The sequence below is a fragment of the Oryza sativa genome, chromosome 6, assembly GCF_034140825.1.
Source record: "Oryza sativa Japonica Group chromosome 6, ASM3414082v1".
Classification (NCBI taxonomy): Eukaryota; Viridiplantae; Streptophyta; class Magnoliopsida; order Poales; family Poaceae; genus Oryza; species Oryza sativa.
Window position 1 is genome coordinate 16947683 of NC_089040.1, and position 7526 is coordinate 16955208.

At 45.7% G+C, this 7526-nt stretch overlaps 1 long non-coding RNA gene across 4 annotated transcripts; it reads right to left on the minus strand.

Moving 5' to 3' along the window:
- Positions 1 to 317: 317 nt before the first annotated feature.
- LOC9266257 (uncharacterized) lies at positions 318 to 2375 on the minus strand. 4 transcript variants are annotated; one of them, XR_010742090.1, is made up of 4 exons: positions 1955 to 2375; positions 1238 to 1323; positions 862 to 985; positions 318 to 763 (listed from the first exon to the last, which is right to left on the minus strand). It is a non-coding gene; the product is annotated as an uncharacterized lncRNA (long non-coding RNA). The 4 variants fall into 4 exon arrangements; XR_010742093.1 differs by having other exon boundaries at positions 858 to 985; XR_010742091.1 differs by having other exon boundaries at positions 1197 to 1323.
- Positions 2376 to 7526: the final 5151 nt, after the last annotated feature.

Genomic DNA, 7526 nt, shown 5'->3' on the forward strand with positions numbered 1-7526 from the left:
AATGTTGTGTAAACGGTTGGAAGATCTTGGTTGATTTGTATTTTCTTAATTCAACAATTATAAGCTTATCATATCACTGGCTTTTGCATACGTCATTTAGAGACGTATCGTTATGCCTGAATGACAGATGTTATATCACTGGCAAACAATCATTTAGATATATGTATGCCATTTTGAGATGCAGTAGTATCATTTATGGATGCATAATTAATTCGAAAAAAAAACTCTGAATGATATAACTTGTTGGATGGAGATATCTCAGAGATGCATATCATTTTGTAAATGTCATTATGGACTATGTGAATGAAGACACAATATTTTGCGAAAAATGTCAATGATATTAGACCATATGCTCCCCCCGGATGCTCTCGCTGATGAAATGAGAAAGATATATTTGATCATCTCTATTCTCATGTAATCAGCACCCCCGTGGAATCAATGCAAACTTTGAAAATATCTCTCCAGTTCAATCTCTACCCACACGTAGGGATTGCCACAAAAATTACACATATCATCCCTAGACTAGAAAAATGGCTGACAACCGTCTAAGCTCCGATACACATCTTGGACGCAAAATACATGTATATACTTATATATACAACAAACATTTTCCTCATAGTACATTTGGATCATATACTAGATACATTTTCCACTGTTCTATTACACAACCCAGCATTACTTGATGACAGCAGCCTGAAGAACTGTGTGCAGTAGGATCAACCATTATAAGGGATTGAGGGGAAGCTGTGGCTTTCACCATCCTCTGCAAAAAGGGGGGAAAGCAAGAGGATTTAGAGGTCAGCGATCTTTGTATTGAAATCAAAATAAAATGATCATAAATTTATAATCGAACTCACATGCCTATATGGAATTTAGTTATATATTGAAGGAGGTGAATCTCCCAGCCACAACACAAATGATATTTGTAGAATGATATCTCGGAAAAAAAATGTCGTTTCCAAATTGATATTATCCCACATGGTATCTACCAAAATGAAATATCATAAGGCATGTAAGTAAAAATCAAAATCAATGTCCTATGTGATCGGTATATGTCTCCAGTGCATATCATCAGAGACAGAACATACAGGTTTTAATTAATGATGACATACATATGTGTAAGACACGTCCTTGTAATTAAGTTCTAACTAGATATGTTGAATTGTACATGGGAAAAAGATCACAAAAGTATGTACTTATGTATGAAAATCAAAGTGACAGCTATCTGATCCAGTACCGATAAAAAGAAAATCGTTTGTGCTGCTCTAGTGAGCCTGAAAATTCAGCAAAATGTTAGCCTAGCAAGTAAGTACTCTGCTGAACCTGAAAATTTTAAAAATTACTATGATGTCAGCAAAAAGTTGATAGAAGTTATCAACAAGAATCATATATGAATCGAGATCCTCAACAAGGAATGTACTAATGAGATCATCAGAGTGGTCAATGCCAACAAAAGTATTCTTCTTTAACTAGCTAGTATAGTATGCACCAGTTATTTTGGGAGATCAGCTGCTGGCAGATTTGTGAGTAAGTGACCATATGGGTGAATGTGAATAGCAAACAAGAGGTCACAAAGAGGAGGTGGTAGATTAATTGATCAATAAACACTAGGCAGTGGGCACTGGCTGAATCTAACTCCATTTAGTAATTTCTGTACCTTGCTGTTCCTAACCTAATTAGTCAGTGAAAAGCCTCTGACCAGTGAACTTTCAAAAAATTTAAGAAGGCTTATATTGACAAACTGTGTGGACAACCAACAAGCATGTTACTGACTGAGATCAACTGATTGTGCGATGAAAGGGAAAACTTGCAAAATCTGTAAAGGAACGAACAATAATAATAATAATAATAATAATAATAATAATAATAATAATAATAATAATAATAATAATAATAATAATAATAATAAAGAGTAAAGAGTAAAGCTCTTGTCTCCGAGGAAGTCAGCACACACGTTGGAGGCGCGGCTGCGCTGGAGCCGGAAGTGTTTGATGCAGCGGCGGCTGGGCAAGGTCGTGGGTGCCGCTGACAGGATGCTCCGGTATGAATCTCAGGAAGGTAGAAAATAGAGAGAAATTTGGGGAAAAGAGGAATAGGGGAGAGAGAGAGAGAGAGAGAGAGAGAGAGAGATGCAATCCGTCCAAACCAAGTTGCAGGGGAGGGATCTGAACGAGTGGGAAGGAGGTCGCATCAGTCGCTCAGGTCGTGGGGGAACCGGGAGGGAGCGAGCACCGCCTCCGCTACCGTCCTCTCTGCCCCACGGAGGAAATTAATCTCGTCGCTGAGCGCAGGTTGCAGGTGATGCAGCTGAGCGCCTCCTCCGCTTTCCTCTCATCTCCCGGTGCCGCCGGGGGAGCTGTAGTATGGTGGGTGCCGCCATATTACGATGTGGAGACGAGCAGATAACAGATCGCGCCGTTTTTCCAATTTCACCGGATTAACACACAAAATTACGAGTGTTGTGACCAATGTGCCCTTGGTCATTCTTCAGGCCAGTGAGACAAAGGGGATCGAGAGTGAGAGAAAGGGGATCGAGATGTGTCGGCTCTTGCTCACGGTGGCGCCCTAGATCGATCTCGTCGGCATCGCCATTCCACCCGCCGCCACAGTACCTCTCGCCCTCACCCAGCTGTAGCTCATGACAGCGCTGCCATCGCCATTCCACCCGCCACCGCCGCCGCCACCGCAGTCCCAATCTCGCCCTCACCCAGCTCTAGCTCACGGCGGTGCTATTCCACTCACCCGCCACCGCCGCTGCTGCAGTCCCCCCTCTCGCTGACGCCGAGGGCAGCCTCCGGATGCCATCATCCCCGACATGAGATAGGAACAAGGTGGAATCGATGGAGTATAGCGGCGACGAAGTAGAGCGGCAGCGTGGCGGCGCTAGAGAGAGCGCCGGACTAGGACACCGCTTGCTGCTTCATTTGGCACAAAACGACCCCCAGGGGCAATTTGGTTAGCAGACAACTCACTTACGGGCTTAATCCGGTGAAATTGAAAAAACGGCGAAGCAGCGTGTTGCACGAGCGTGGGGATGGCATTTTAGCGAAGCAACTTGGCGGAATGGCATTACAGCGAAACCCATCCTTGAAAGTGGCTAAATGTCAATTTTCTCGGCGTCGCCATATTTCTCAGACCTCCTTGCCGCCGGATCCGGCGGCCCCACGCCTGCCACTACCAGACACGATGTGGACAAGAGCATATAAGGCCTCTCATAGTGCAAGCACCGGTTATGAGTTACCACAAGGTAACAGCTAGGATGAAGACACTCTCTCCACAGTACAAGCACCACCATGTGGGACCCACAAATATCTGCCACACCCAAATCCCCCCAATCCTCCTCCCTCATCGCGCATTCACGCCAACCACCCCACCAAATCCCCCTATCGTCACGCGCGCCGGCTTCCGCCCTCCTTCCTCCGCCGGAGGTCGACGACGCCCTCTCTCCCCTCTCCCCTATCCCCTCTCTCCGCCAGCTTCTCCCCTCTCCCCGCCGGCGGCCGCGCCGCCGTATCTGGCCTGGCGCTGGGGACGGAGGTGGATCTCGGCGGCCGAGCGGCGGCGGAATCGTCGAGGCCGATCGGCGGCGGCGGCTTCAGGGCCGAGCGGCGGCGACGCTCTTGAAGGTACCGTGGCTGCTAGTGGAGCTGGCGGCGGCGGCGAGGCCTTGCTGGCTCCCCTCTCACCTCACCTCTCCGGACGAGCGGCGGTGAAGGTGGAGAAAGAGGAGGCGAGGTCACAACCTCCACAGTGCGAGATTCCTTCCCCACGCTCCCTCTTTTCGGCGAGATAACGCGTCTCCCAACTAGGGGCGCGCGGCCAAGCAGAGGTGCGGGTCTCGGTGCCACGTACGCCAAAATCCGAGCTGGCGGCACTAAGGCACGCTTCAGCTGTGTGCACTGTGAGAGGTCTAACAGATCGTGGCGTCGCCCTTATCATCGATGTCCATCCAGATTCTCTTTCTCTTCCCTTCCTGGCGTCGCCGCCACCATGCTGAGTTTGCTGACCGAAAGGCCTCCGCTAACTACGAGGACAGGCGGGTTATTCAGTGGAGCTCCCCGCCGGCGGCGGCAATAATCTGCTGGCCAAAGGCTAACTAACACGCTGAGTTCGCCGGTTGCCTTTCCACTCTCTCTCTCTATTGTCGAGGGGCAGTTAGGGGAAAGCACCAAAGTGCTAAAGCCCAATCTGTACCATCCCGGTCGCTTGTCCCTATAGTGAATCTTCATTTGGTGAAAGTAAGGAACATTTACCAGCACACATCTCAACCCACATGGATGGCTCAAATTCTAGGTGCAGGTGAACCAAGGTTCCAAACTGCCTTTATATATTTGTTTGGTGCTCCATAGTGTCCGGCTCCATGGTTCAAATAAGTATGAAGTTTTTTAAAATGTTTAGGTATTAACATTAACTACATTACTAACTACATTACTAACTAGTTCAAAACAAGTTTGAACTGAATTTAAACATAGTGTATATGTGTGTGTATATATATATATATGTATATATATATATGTATGTATGTATATATATATATATAGGATGCCCATATGGGACTCCATGGTGCCCGGGCTCCAAGGTATAAAACACACAAATTCTCTCAAATTTTTAAAAGTTTTCAAATTGTGAGTATATACCTAGATATATGAATTTGATTCATACTAATACCTAAAAGCGAAATAACTCAAACTAACCTTTATTTCACAATTAATTATTATATACCTAACGAATTATATGTTTGGATGTTATATACCTAGAACCAAAATATAACAAAAAAAAGTTCAAACTCAGTTCAAACTTGTTTGAACTTGTTAGTAAAGAAGTTAATGTTTATACCTAAACATTTAAAAAAAATTCATACTCATTCAAATTGGGTATATACTCAATTTGAATCTTGGAGCCCATACTCCATCTAGCACCAGTTAATTTACCTATATATAGATGTATATATATATATATATATATACATATATATATATATATATGTATATATATATGTGTGTATATATATATAACTACTATATGGCGCTATTGGTGCTACGTATTAAACATCACCTGATACAACCTCCAACCCCACCCACACACGATCCCCGCCTTGCCCCCACCAGGTCCATAGTATGCAGTTAAAGTTTAACTCACCGACGACCAATCTCAATCCCACACCTGCGCCTCCTCCCCCCACCCACTCCCATAATCCGAGTAAAATTTTTACTTGATGTTATTCAATGTGTGTCTGTGATCCAACGGTGGTTGCACATTGAGCGATTTTTTACCTCAACCATACAATGAATTGTTAAATACGAAACCAGTTATTTTTTAACTGTTAGCGAGACAGCCAATGTGTGTCTTGTGATCCAACGGTGTTTGCACATTGAGTTATTTTTTAACTCGATGTACTAACTTTATCTGGTATATATATTACGGATTCCCATCGTAGAAACCGTCCACCCACTCTTTCCTCTCCTTCTCCACATTTTACGGATCAGCGATCTTTCCTCTCCCTCTCCACATTTTACGGATCAGCGATCTTTCCTCTCCCTCTCCACATTTTACGGATCAGCGACGGTTTGTGGTTCCTCGTGGAGAGAAGAGGAACGACGACGGCGGTTAGGGGATGAGGAGTGGCGGTGAGGCAGTTCCGGTGACGTCTTGGCATCGAGGAGGAGCGGCGGCGGCGGCGGTTCAGGGACGAGGAGAACCGGCGTCGAGAAGGAGCGGTGGTGGTGGTTCGGGGATGATGAGGAGTGATGAGCCGGATCTGGCACGGCATCGGCTATGGGCACGGTGGCGATGGGCGACTGCGGGCGCAGCGTTGGCGGGCGGGTGGCGCGACGGCTCCACCTCTACTGTCGAGTGGCGACGGGTGCGACATCGGCGGATCCGGCTCGACACGGTTGTGGGCGCGGAAACGATAGGCGAATGCGGGCTGGAGGCGCGGCGGCTCCACCTCCATCACTGATCGGTGGTGAGCACGACATCGGCGGATCTAGCACGGCACGGCTGGGTGCAGCGGCAACGGGTGACTACGGGTAGGAGGTGAGGAGGCGGCGCATCCAGCTGCCGCTCCGCGCCCCACGCGCACGGATCTGGCGTGGATCTTGCACGGGTGACGAAGGGTGCGGCTGTGATGGGCAACTGTGGGCAGGACGCAAGGCGGCGGTGGATCCGGCCGCCACTCCGCCCCTACGCGCACGGCGCGACCTCCGCGGCGGCGAGCTCCACGACGGCCACCTCCACGACGCGCCGCCATCGATGTCCGGAGCAAGCGCTAACAAAAATTTAACTTATGCTATAGACACACACGCGCAGCGCGCCAGGAAAGCTCCATGGCGCGACTCACACCTGAGAGCTGCGGATTTTTCTTTTGTTTCTCCCTCCCACCGTGTTTTTTTTTGTTTTTTTCTGGGTGAATAGTCAATATGGTCCCTGAAGTTTCGCTTCGGGCTCAGTTCAGTCCTTAAGGTTTCAAATCATCCAAACAAGTCCTCCAAATTAATCATTTGGGTTAATATAGTCCTTAGACGCACAAAAAAGTGCCACGTGAGCATGCCAAGTCATCATCGCATGTAGCGGTATGAATGAGATGACCACTCTACCCTTATATACCATATAAAAAAGAAAGAAAAAACACAAATAGAAAAAAATAACAGGCCAGCAGCAATCGTAAGTTGACAATTCTAAAACGATCATACACGTGTAAAAACATTTATATTCTTTTTTTTTCTTTCTTTTCCATGTGGTATATAAGGGTAGAATGGTCATTTCATTCATACCGCTGCATCTGAGGATGACTTGGCATACTCACGTGGTACTTTTTGTGGGTCTAAGGACTATATTAACCCAAATAATTAATTTGGAGGACTTGTTTAGACGATTTAAAACTTCAAGGACTAAACTGAGCCCAAAGAGAAACTTCAACGACCATATTATCTATTCACCCTTTTTTTCTATACTCCCGCCGCCAGCAGATAGATCGCATCCTCCTCCTGGTTTCCACGTGGCTTTTCCAGGCCCTTTTTCTCCTTGTCTCGGTTCCCACAAGATCAGTTAAAAAATTAAAAATTTACTGCAGTTGTTCAATTCAGTAACAAAATTATAAATTACTTAACATATAAATATTTCGAATTGTGATCTCTATCACGAGTAAAAAAATTACTTGCCATAAAGAAACACATCTCGGCCCTCTCTCCTCTGTTACCAGTAAAAGAATTACTTAAAATTAATTACTCAAGAACCTAAGAACATCAGTATACGTTTTTCTCTCGTGCATGCATCCCTTTGCTCCCCTTGTTCCCTAGTAAAAAAATTACTCTCAACCTTTTTAACCGGCCGTTTCCGTTCTCCCCGCCCACATCTATGGGAAGAAAAAATCTTCTTGTCAAAGTGAAATTTTTACTAAAACGTATTTTTTGATATATGATAGTAATGTTTTTACTAACAAGTATATTTTTTAAACGAAAGATCCGGTAGCAATTTATTTTCTCATAGGTATTATATGCACAAAGGCTACATATTAAATAATATAT